Raw genomic sequence first — 12936 nt, 5'->3', positions numbered from 1 at the left:
TTGTGATCAGGTTTCAGGGATAAAATAGTGGGGTCATTATTGCAAAAGTAAATAAATTAATTAATAAGCAAATAAAAGAAAAGTTGAGAGATTAAAGTGATTAAATAAAGTACTTTTAGTTTGTTGTAAACTTTATTGTTTTTAAATCTCCTGAGTAATGTTGTGTGCCAAGTTTCATTAAATTACTCCGACAAGATGACTGGAGATTTGTCGTTCTCGAGTGTGCAAGCAGGCAAGCAATTACATGTTGCAGCTATCAATCACCCAATGAGCACTCCAGTTTTATTTCCTTTTGTGGTCCTTGACTTTACACCCCATCCATTCATCTTCACTGCTCCCCAGTTCTGCTTCTAGATCTTTGCTGGAGCGATTTTCTCTCTGAAACATGCTTTCACTCAACCCAACCAGTTCATACTATCACTGCACTCTGGAGACTTACAAATCTCTTTTGCACCAGAAATTAAAACTGAAAGTTGCAATTGTTTTAAAAATTGCTAAACTTTCACACACATCTTGATTAAATTTATTGAAACCAAGTAATCTGAAGGCTAGTATATTTATCACTGAAGGAAATATTTTCTTAATTTTTGAAAATTTAATTTTTTTCCTTTCTTCCATCCAGTTTTCCTTTATTTGATGCTACTATTTACACATGATATATTCTGAATCTAAAGTCCGTGTCTTTAATTACCTCATTCATTTTGATGTCATTATATTTTTGTTGTGAAATGTGAGTTCTTCTATCAGATATTTAAAGTATTTTAATTCAGCTACATTTTAATTTTCTAAAATGAGATATTCCAAAGTCATCAGAGTAGTATTCATTAAGCAAGTTTTGCAATTAAAAATCATTTATAGTACAGTAAAGGATTTATATAAGAATTATTTGAAAAACACTGAAGGGTTTGTGCCGACAAGGTGGTAGGAATTATGTTTCTGAATCTTCTCTGATGTGCTAGGTCTGAAAGTGGACATGTTTTCTTAATTTCTCTCTTTGTTGAAGCACCCACTGGCCTCAAACTCATAGCAATCCCTCCTGTCTCATGCCTGGCTCCTAAGACCTCTCTACCAGAGTTCCCTTATAACATATTCATCTTTTACTTCATTTCACCATTTTGCTGAAAATTTCCTCAGGCATTCCTACTGTGAGGGTTCTTGAGAGATCCTTTTCCATCCTCCCGTTTCCTTTATATTCCATCTCCTCCCCAGCCTAGATTGTTTTAGGGGCAGAAGTTGAAAATTATATTTGTACAAAAAAAGGTAAAATGATAACATGATAGAAACTCCCCTATCCTTTACCTGCTGATTGATTTGCATATTGCTGGCACCTTGCCTACTTGTATTATTATATATTATATATATGATTATATATATATATATATATATATATATATATACATTATATTGTATATACACATAATTTTAACCATTTGCAAATCAATGTTAGAAACATAGATAGGCTATAATTTCAATGATAGTCATAATCTAACAATGGTTTTACATTATTTTGTAATAAAAGACATAGTTTATTGCTTTTAGTAACAAATATTATTTGGGAAATAGCATAGAATTTAAAGACATGATGTTTTACTGCTTTCAAGATTATTCATGTAGTTTCTGATATACAATAAAATATTATAACATTGATTCATTACTTCTTAGAATTCTTGAAGTTAATATATTGTTGATGGAAGTCAGTGTTGTAGTTTGAATGAGAATACCCCACCATAGGCTCATAGATTTGAATGTTTCGTCACCAGAAAGTGGCATTATTTGAAAGGAGTATAAGGCGTGGCCCTGGAGGAAGTTTGTCACTGAGAATGGGCTTTGAGGTTTCAAAAGCCCAAGGCAGGCCCAGTATCTCTTATCCTGCTGCCTGAAGATCTGGATGCACAACTCTCAGCTATTTCTCCAGCACCATGTCTGCCTGCATGCTGCTATGCTCCCTGCCATGATGATAATGGACTAAACCTCTGAAACTGCAAGCCAGCCCCAATGAAATGTTTTCCTTTATAACAGTTGCCTTGCTCATGGTGTCTCACCACAGCAACAGAACACTGACTAAGACAGGCAATGAAGCATGCTCTTTTGTATGCTAACAAAAAAATTAAAATAAAACCCAGGGAACAAGTGTAGGAAAAATAATTTTCAATTAAACTTTTGCAAGTTCTTATTTCATGTTTCCTGTTTATACAATTGTATATTGATGTTGAGCATGTCTGCTGCTTATATATGATAAAGATTTTCTTTTCTTCCACTTCCTGTATGCTTTCCCCGTGGTTGGCGGCCTTTCTCTTTGTTGTTGTCTTTTATTAGGTTTTGCTTGATGTGTATGAACAGCCTGTGTTACTGACATCTAGTATGTCATTTACTCCACAGATGCCCTCGACACACACTGTTCAAATCCAGCCTTCCTGTGTCCACTTTCTCTCAGCCTGCCTGTCTGCTGAATGTGAATCATGACAGCACATTCAGGTAGAAATTTTTGCTTCAATGTATGAGGTTATGTGCAGCATTTTCTTGTCTGTGCTGGCTTATTTAAGTTAATATCTTCCAGTTATACCCACTTTACTGCAAATGATAGGATTTTCATTCTTATGAATGATGACTCACTAGTAGTACTCCACACATGGAGCTCTACATTTTCGTCATGGTCTGCTTTTACATGCCTCCCTTCCTTTGTTCTGAACACACAAATAGTTCATTTAGTCTAGAGTTTTACATTCTTGCAGGTAAGGACCTCTTAATAATGTTTGTATCATAGATTAGAACTGTAATGTAACATTTGGTCCGATGTGATTCTTCTTATTCTTATTTTTACTTGAGGAATTCTTCATATTCATTATTCAAGTGAAACACTTCACTTCAGTTACACACACATTACTATGGGGTGTGGAGACGACTCCCACAGTGCAGCTAGTTTAAGCAACCTATTCTTGGCCCAAGAATAATTTTTCTTCTTTGGTCTACAACATTTCCCAGGCCAGATGGATTTTCCAAGAACCATCATAGAGCATCCCAGGACAGGATCCATGGAATCTGCCACTGTGGATAACGAGAGGACCGACCTGGCCTACAACAGGTTTCCAAAGTCTTGAGTATCTCTTCCCAAATCTATGTTCTTGATCCTCTACCACCACTCTTCCATTTTTAGTCAAGATTTTTATACTGTAGCTTTGAGTAGAAAGTAGGAGTTGAAAAGGATTCTAATATTTTTATCTTGCTGATTAAATTTGTATCCTGTGGAAGAAGCTAACCAAGTTAGGTGTTAGTGTTTTTATGACTCCAATACCCTGGATTTTCTGTTTATTCTATCTCTATCTGTTGAAATTCTGTTGATTCTTTAAGGTCATATTACATGAAACTGTCTTGAGGAAGTGCTTTTTGCAGTTACCAAGCATATGGTGACCTCTGAGTTATTATGACCTGTTTTTTGCTGTAACCTGTACCTACAGTGTCTACACAGATGTTTTATTCATTTTTTCTATAGGTTTGCAGGTTTTAGATTTTTGACTCTTTAAAAAAAATGTGTGTACCACAGCTACACCTTTTTTTAGGCCTGTGGCATTTGATATAGTATATTCCATAGAGTAGTCATCTGAAATATCTATACTGAGTTGCTAATGTAGCATAGAGAATATTCTTTTATGAGGTGGATACAGTTTGCCTCAAATCCATCAAAACCAAAGAGAAATACTTCAGGTGGTAGGTCTTAGCAGTGTCACCTTGCCCTGCCCCGCTCCCCAAGAATACTATGAACTCCTCTAGGAGCCACCTCTGGGGAGACTACTAGATTTTATTTCCACCTGTACACTTTTACTTTTGTGAAAATCTTACACAGAAAATTCTTAGAATAGAGATACAGTTTCTCTGTTAATCCACAATTTCATAAAGCATAAGGTTCAATTGTTCCTATTAATTAGTTACTAATGAAGAAAAATAAAAGTTAATATATACACATTTATTTTTATTTTCGAATATTTGGCAGATTTTTGAAAACAATTTTTATTACCAAGGTTTTATAAGCATGGATTTTCATTAGTGTGTTTTTATGTATGTAGATGTTTAAAATAAATAGTCCTGCAAAGCAGCAAATGGTCACTAATTAGTCCACAGTCACATAAACAACATGTTTGCCAATATTCCATTCTAAATATTCAAAACAAAATCATAAATTATTCATAGGTCAGTCCTCCCTGCATAAACCTGGCTTTCTGAAAAAGATGGAAAAGAAGAGTGTCCTAGAAACTGGACATGGAGTTGTGATAGTGATCACTCCAGTTTCATCCTGCCTTCATGTGGAAACTCCTACTTCAATTGCCATGGTTGTAGAAACACCACCATGGTTATCCTATACCTCAGTTCCTTTCTTGGTAAAATGGTATTAACTACCATATAATCTTATTAAAAGAGTTTAATCCCATGGAGGCTGTAAAACACACCATACCCATACAATATTTCTCAGGAGCTATTTACTGTCAAAGTGACAGGGGCTGGATTTGCAGAACATTTTGGATAATTTAGTGAGCATGTGGAACACTCAAGGGTGGCAAGAACACAACAAAGTTAGAAAGAATTTTATGCTTTTTTTTTTCTAAAATAAATTTATAATGAGAGTTATCCATCTACATTGTTTTCTTAGAAATTTGGATTAGGGACTAAGAGTCTAACTTGGTTTTGTTTCATTCATGTATTTACTCACTCCACTGACATTTGTTGAGCATCTACTGAATACTAGAGACTCCTCTAGGAGCTTTAGGTTTTTCAATGAAAAAAAATGCTACAAAAAGTGCATTGGTGTAGGGCCACCCATTGGAGCACAGAAAACCCAACCCTGGTGGCATCACTGAAGAAAACTGATGCTCCCTTCCATCAGATGTCAACTACCAATAGCTGTCCACCTGGGGTGGGACTTTGTGAGCCCCTCTCCATCAGTGTTGGGATTTTGGCTGTATTGATCTGAAATTTGGGGGGAGACATGTGATGCAGGGAATGTTTGAGAAGTGTTAGAGGAGGGACTGAGATTGGATAGCATCAAAACACCTTGTATACATGCACAGGATTCTCAGAAAACATAGAAAGAAACCAGGAGACTCATACGTGAAGGCATGCAACTACACAATGGAAGTGGGATTGTTCAGCCTGGCCCTTTTAGAGGAAGAACTGCGGTTTGCTTTTCTGGGCCTGCAGCAGCAGAAGATGCAGGCAGTAAAGTCCTAGTGCAGAGGACACACACCAAGAAGCAGAGAAAGATGAAAGGCACTGGCTAGGTACGTGAGATATACCAATGAAGCACAGCGCCAGTCAGTATGTTCCAATTAAAGTCATGGGCTAAAAGAGCTGCGTGCTTCATTTTTCTACTGTGTCCTTGAAAGAGAACACCATTCTATTCCAACCTGTGAGTACATCGTGGCTAACAACCCACTTTACGTAGATGCAGAAAACAGCACTGAAGATTTCAAAGTCTTAAAGTGGTGTTCCCGAAAACATATAGAGTATACGTGATGTCCTAGTAAGAGAAAAATGTCTGTAATAAACACCTTCTTCTGTTCATAGTCACATGATCTCTCTATAAGGAGATATGACTTATTTCTTTGTGGAATATAGCAAGAAAAAAATGTATCTTCTAAAATATATCTGTTCTTTCAGATTTCTTCATATTTATGCACCTATTTGTTGTTTTGTTTTGTTTTTCTTTAAGTCAAATATAAAAGGCCTTGATAGCATCCTTAGAAAGCATAGTCTTGGTTGTTTTCTGAGCTCTTGGTAAGTCTTACACAACTCACTTTTGGTACAATAAAAAATGTACGTCTAAATTCAAGGTCTTAAGAAAGAGTTTCACTTTCTTAATTTCTTATGCATGATAGATAATTCATATCTCTGAACATTTTGAAAATCAGTGTGGGAAACATTCGTATTACTTTGACTATGCAGGCATGCTACACTAGACTATTTTTACCTGCTTCAGACAATGCAATGAACTAGGGCTGGAGAGATGATGCCAGTGGTCATGAGCATGTGAGAGAACCTAGGTTTAGTTTAGAGCACCCATTCAGCAGCTAACAACCATCTGTAACCCCAGTTCCAGAGTATCTCATGCTCTCTTCTGGCCTCCATGAGCATTGGATACATATGGTACACATACATACACTCAGGTATGCATGCTTATGTACACACACATACACACACACACACACACACACACACACACACACACACATAAAATAAGAAGAAATAAATCTTTTTTTTAAAAAAAAAAGAAAAAAATGTAGTGAATCTTCTTTTCTACATCTACTAATTTTTCTCCTTAAGGAGTCATTTTGACTTACACATTCATTCTCGAACTATAACTTCTATACCAACACTGGGTTGTCATACTGGCTCTACACACAAGCTTCAAATTACTAAAGTATCTCACCTGACTTAGAACAACCAACTGAAATGGTTATTATTTAGACACTAGTTACACAGGACACTAAGAAACAAAACCTGATACTGGCAACTCTTATTCAGTTGTGTTTTCGTGGTACATCTACATGGAGATTGTGTGAGGATATATGAATACACTCAGTAATACAATATCAAATTTACTGTTACAAAGACTATAACTTAGAAATAAACCATGGGATTTGCTATAATCCCATTCACATATAATTTCATTGCAACTTGTTAATTCTTGTAAAAATTCACTCTAAGTTTTATAATTCTATTCTTCCATTAACAATTAGTATCTCACAATACAGTCAAATGCCTGACTAATATCTAACCTAGTAAGGAGACACCCACATTATTGATAAACATTTTGGCTCTGATCAATGTTACATGGCATTTTCACTTACGTTGACAATTCAGAGGAAAGTAAAGTTTCCAATACTTCTATTAGCAAATCATGTGTGTATTATTGACATGAGCAATATTGCTCTGACTTAAAGAATGGTCCTCATATTCTAGAAGATTATTTCTTCAATTTTAAATTCAATTAAATGCGGAGGCTATAGTCAAAATAGATCCAACAATTGAATCTGCGCAAACAACATTCTATCCACAGCTTCTTAGTTCCAGAAACAGTCCATCCATGGTGTAAATAACTGCAACATGTTTGCTTTCAAGTGACTGGCATGATTGAAAATTGATGTAGGATGACATGAATGGTAGCACAACCCTGTAAATCATTTCACTCAAGCAGATATAATACTAGAGAGTATAAATTGTGTTGAAATACATGAGTTTGTGTTTACTAGATTTATTGTTAATGCAATTTATTTCATTTTAAACTTATGCAACTAAAAGGCTGTTAGGAAACCAGTTCATTAACTTCCTGAAATTTTCATAAGGTATGCCTAGTGGCTTACTAAAGGAGATCAGGAAATGTCTAAACAATTGAAATGGCAATTGAGGGTCATCCAGTTGGAGACACAGCAGGTACTATGGGAGAATACTGGAGGAGTGTCTACAACTGCCTAAGACTTGCAAAGAAATTTTCAGGGAGGGTCTTGTTTGAAATGTGTGTTTGAAGGCACCTGAGCATGCTTTAGGAGGTTTAAACAGGCAAGATGAAAGCATTCCATTTCTAAGTACAACAGAAGATAAATGTACATCATGATTAACTACCAAGAAAATCAGGTCCCAAGTTGTGAGCTTCTAGTAGCTGCATCTAACCAAAGTTCTAAATGCCTAGTTTTGTTGATTTGTTTTTATTTTTAACATGGATTGTACATTTTCACTCATATCTTGATTTTGTGTACAGAAATCTGTGAAAGTGTTGTCTTATGTCATTTTCTTACCTGGAGGTTTAGGTATTTTTCTGGAAGGGAGAATATCAGAGGACAGCATCAGTCCATTTCTGAGTTAGTGTTAGGCTTTGGACAAAGGGACTTGAAATTTAGAAAGTACATACTAGAGAGATAGTACCTGCCAGCTATCAATACACTGGTAGTTGTTGAAATACCATGATGTGCACAGTGTCTATGGAGAAGAAATGCATAATTCAAGAAAAATCCTCAGCTGAAAAAAACATGATCATATTGTATAGAGGAATGCAGCACTCTACAATGGTCTACAATTTTCATGTGTGTATGGTTTTCATTTTAACACAGACCTGTGAGAATTTCTTTCTTTATTCTTGTTACCATTACCACCCCATAGAAAAATGTTTTAAAGACATGGGAACATAAACAGTATATTAGGTAGCCTTTTCGGCTCAGGGAGCAATTTGGGGATAGAATGATAATTGCTTATCATAAGCAAAGACCTGGGTTCAATTCTCAACAGTGAAAATAAAATAAATAACCACATGAAATAGAGGGGATTTTTCTTTCCAAAATTAGTGTGTGTGTGTGTGTGTGTGTGTGTGTGTGTGTGTGTGTGTGTGTGAGAGAGAGAGAGAGAGAGAGAGAGAGAGAGAGAATCTCATGTGGAGGCCGGGGACAACTCTATGGAGGCAGTTCTCTGCTTCTGCCTTCACGTGAGATCTGGGGATTGAACTCAGGAAGTTACACTTCTATAGCAAGTGATTTTATCAGTTAATTCATCTCACCAAGCCAGAAATAGAATTTTTCTAATTACTACATATTTATAGAGTTATGGAGTTTGAAGCTTTCTTGTCACTTAAGAAAGGAAAGTATGAGGATGGGGAAACTTAGCTCAAGTTAGAGAGAAAAACGAATTTTCCATGTGCCTCTGATGGTGAGTATAGATAACAGTAAAACAAGCACATTTCAAAACAGACGGAAAAGTTCAACAGCTTTTAGCACAAAAGAAATGATGAATGTTTGAAAGAACAAACATTCACTCAAAATTGAATAATATACAATGTTCACTGTATCAGAACCTCACATAGGACTTGGGATACAGATTAGTGTAAAGCATTGTGTAGTATGCATGAAGCCATGGGTTTATCTCTACAAACCATAAAGTTATATATTAGCACATAAATGCATGCAGTTTATGTGCCAATTAAAAATAAATAAATGGTTTAAAAGGAATTATCATGGAAAACTGCTTAAACTGACTCCCACTACATATTTGGGAACATAGATCTCTCAAAAACTTGTCACTGATGGTGCAACAAACTTCTACAAGCTGATTCTTTCTATTTCAAAAGTTAAATTGGACCACAGGAAACAACCAGTACTGTAGGTCCAATGGTCAAATGTTGGTAGTTTCTTGTAGTACAATGTAACACTATTAGTAAAATATACAGATCCAAATTTTTTAATCTAAAGGAAAGTGAAAAATGTCTTAAAATACCTGGATGTTCATATAACAAAAGATTTAACAAAAGATGATTTGGACTTTTAGATTTATTCTTTGTCATCTTATGTGTATTACATGAGTGTTAAGTTTATGTATGTGGACCATGTGCATGCATGTAGGTACCTATGAAGGCCAGAAGAGGATGCTGATATATCTGGATATGAAGTTACATGTGGTACCAAGTAGTCTGATGTGGGTGATTGGAACTAAACCCAGGTCATATGCCAGAGTGGTATGTGCTCTTAACTGCTGAGTCATCTCCAGGCCCCTCATTGGAAAGTTAATTCATAGGCAATGTTATTTTGACTTGACATCTACCTACATTTTCATTTATATTTTAAATTAGAAGAAATATAGGTGATAGATTTAGCATTTGGTCATCATCCTCATTTTGGGTTTTACATTATGGAAAAAGTCAATGGATATTAAAACAAAACAAATAAATAAAAGGAAACATGTAATTTCCTAAGCAAGCAAGAGAAACAGAAAATAAACTCAACAATCAATAATAATAAAACCATAAAACATTTAGAGTTAAGTAATTTAATTGAGGGTCAGAATCATAAATCTGTCACTAAAAATTAAAATGGTAGGCACTAAGGCAGTTTGCAAATGATGACCTTTAATATTATTGACTGTAATTAGCCAGTCAAATGGGAACTTGACATTTATTAGTTAAGTGTGGTTACTTCTTAATTTTTAAGTGCATGTTCCTTTCTTAGCTTAAGGTATAAACAATAAAATGCACACTGCCTACTTTGTATATGAGCCCTTCTTACTATAAATACTCATGTAATAGCTCTAATTATAAGATATACATGAAATTTTATAAAAGAAACAACATGAAATACCAATACTTTGCAGTCTCTACTTCTTCAGTACCTAAGCTATCAATATTTATGACCAGTGCTCCTTAGTTGTGGGCTTACACACTTAACCATTTCTGTTTTTAAATCTTATATATCTCTAGGCATGTTTATCACATAGCCTAGTTTTGATGTTACACTGATGGGTCTGTGTAAAGTAGATGTGACTGTAATGGTGTCTTCCAGTGACTTCTTATTTTTTACTATTTTTCAATATTCATACAATAGATTTTGATCATATTCTCACAACTTCCCTTGATCCTTCACCTCTGTCCACCCAACTTCATGTTTTTCCTTTTTCTTTATCTCTTTTTATCTTCTATTTATTCTTTTCTCACACAACACTTCCCAATTACAGCCTCCCTACCTCCAAAGAGTAGCTAGCTTCTAGTTCGGACAATGTGTAGCAATGCCTGGATACACCTCTGATGGTTAGCTTTTGTTACTAACAAAGCAAGTGATACTTCTCACTGTGGGAAGTCATTATGTACTGAAAATCACTCCAAAACACAGGGCACATACACCAAGTGTGGAATATAGTGACACTCAGCAGTCTGGATGCTTAAATTTGCAGAGTTTTCTAAGTATTCAGTAAAGAAGCCCTTAAAGAAAGTACTCTGTGATACCATTGCCTATGTGTACAGTGTAGCTATGAGATAATATTCCTGTGTGTCTGTATACTCCATACAATGCTCCAAGATGCATGTTACTGAAATAAACTCTCTTAGGAAGCTAACGATTCCTATGAGCCACCAGAACACCCCCAACAGTGAACAAACATGACTCAGTATTCTATATTAACCCAATAATCTCCAAGGAGGCTAATGCTAATTCATAATTCCACCAGATAAGATAAAAATGACAAGCCTAAGAGGGACATGTGCACATATATATATATATATATATATATATATATATATATATATATATAACATATATTACACATGTAGATGAAGTGAAAAAATATTCTATTCAAATAAGTACACTTGAACTCACATACAAGAAACATATATTTAGTTACCACAGAGTAGAGAAATACAGAATGACAAACACGATGTGCTCTCACTTAAAATTGGTACTAAAATAATTGAAAATAATTTAACTCACAGAAACAGAAAGAAGGGTGGTTACAGTGGGTAAGAAGGAGTGGGGATGGTGGGGAGGTAACCATCAAATATCACAAAATTTCAAATGGGCAGAACATTGTAGCTTTTATTTCTATTATACATCATGGTAAAAACAGCAGAATGTCATGATTTCACAGTTCCTGAGAGAAATTTTTAAATGTTCTTACTTCAAAAATGTTAAGTATTCGAGGTGATAGCTAAGTTTATTTCAAAATTATTTTAAATTGTACTCCCGAATTATATCACTTTTTATCCTACAAATTTATTCAGAATATTCAATGCACTGTAAAAAGCAGTATCTTATCTCCCAGTGGTTGCATAGCTTTATAAGAATATTTCAAGAGTTCTTCAAGTTAGGAGACTGTTATGCACTTACAAGTTAAGCACTCTTATGCTGCTTTGTGAACAGTAGCACATGGTGTGAGACTCCTGGATTAGAACGTGTGACTTTACTATTCACAGACCAGAGATCTACAGTGAGGGTGCATGTTCATTTAGCTTAGGTCCCTTCATGTCTGTCATCCCAGAGGGAAGGCAGCTGGCCGCAATGAATGCTTTACAGGATAAAAGGAGGAATCTAAGGAAACTTCAAAATAAGCCCTCTTCAGGGCCCCTAAGTTTTCTAGTGGTATGAATAGTTCTAGACAGAAGGACAAGTAGAGTAACCAGGGCCTGGTGTCCTTGGCATACCTGGGAAGAATGTACCAGGACAGTCAGAGCCCAGGGCAGATTATATCTCACAAGAATGAAGTTCTGCACCAGTCATTCAATGTTGATAACAGGAAGATTATTTATTGTACAATTTCCATGTTTGCATAGTATCTGAAGATTAGGTTAGTAGAGCAGGGTATATACATTTAAGTTTATTTCATAATTATAATTTAATAGATTCCTCCCTTTTCAGCCATCCTTTTGTTTCATAGATTCCTATAATACTTTACCTATTAGAGTGTTACCCTGTGACTCTTTCCCACTTATCATGAGCAATCAACACTGTCAATCATGGAAGGCTAATTCTAAAATTTACACATTTATCTTTAGTGAGGCTCTTCAGTTAGTGCAGAATCTTAATCCTTTCCCTCAAGTTCAAGCCAGCTTCCTGGTCTTGGAAAGAATGACTGAAACTTAATTTTCAAAGCTGCATGTGTTCCACAGCTCACCTAATTATTTTTGTTGATCAAACTGTTTGTGACCTAGGTTTCCAAGTAGGTGATTCTTAATCATTAGTTGTTGTATTCATTTTCTGTTAGTAATAAAGCTATATAATAAAAATGGCACTGCAAACACTATATTAATAAAAATAATAAAATTTGGTGCCTGGTGGAGACAGAGGAAAACTTCATTAATTAGAGAGTATTCCAAGGCTATAATTAAAATTAAATCTCCTCCAATATTTCAGCTATTTTTCTCTAGTACACTCCAAGAGGATATTAACACTGTGTTTTGTTTTGTTTTGTTTTAAGATTCTATTCTTCATAGGGTTTCTCTTTCCCTGTTTCATTACTGCTTTTAAGCACATTAGAAATCCAAGAGTAGTAGTTCAGTTCATTTGACCAACAGACAGATGACCAATAGGATGCAGATTTATAGTCCTGTGGGTGCCAGGTGCTTTTCTTTCGATGTGGTGATGTTCGCTGCACTACTTGAACTCCACACTGTACTGCTCCTGCCTTAGAGATTAGAAGTCA

General features: G+C 35.3%; 1 protein-coding gene across 1 annotated transcript in view; it reads right to left on the bottom strand.

Moving 5' to 3' along the window:
- Nucleotides 1–12936, bottom strand: part of Khdrbs2 (KH RNA binding domain containing, signal transduction associated 2) — a 278911-nt gene that overhangs the window by 75426 nt on the left and 190549 nt on the right. The window lies entirely within an intron of this gene.

The sequence above is a fragment of the Onychomys torridus genome, chromosome 18 (assembly GCF_903995425.1).
Source record: "Onychomys torridus chromosome 18, mOncTor1.1, whole genome shotgun sequence".
Classification (NCBI taxonomy): Eukaryota; Metazoa; Chordata; class Mammalia; order Rodentia; family Cricetidae; genus Onychomys; species Onychomys torridus.
Note: the sequence above shows the minus strand (reverse complement) of the source record. Positions and strands in the feature narration are given on the sequence as shown.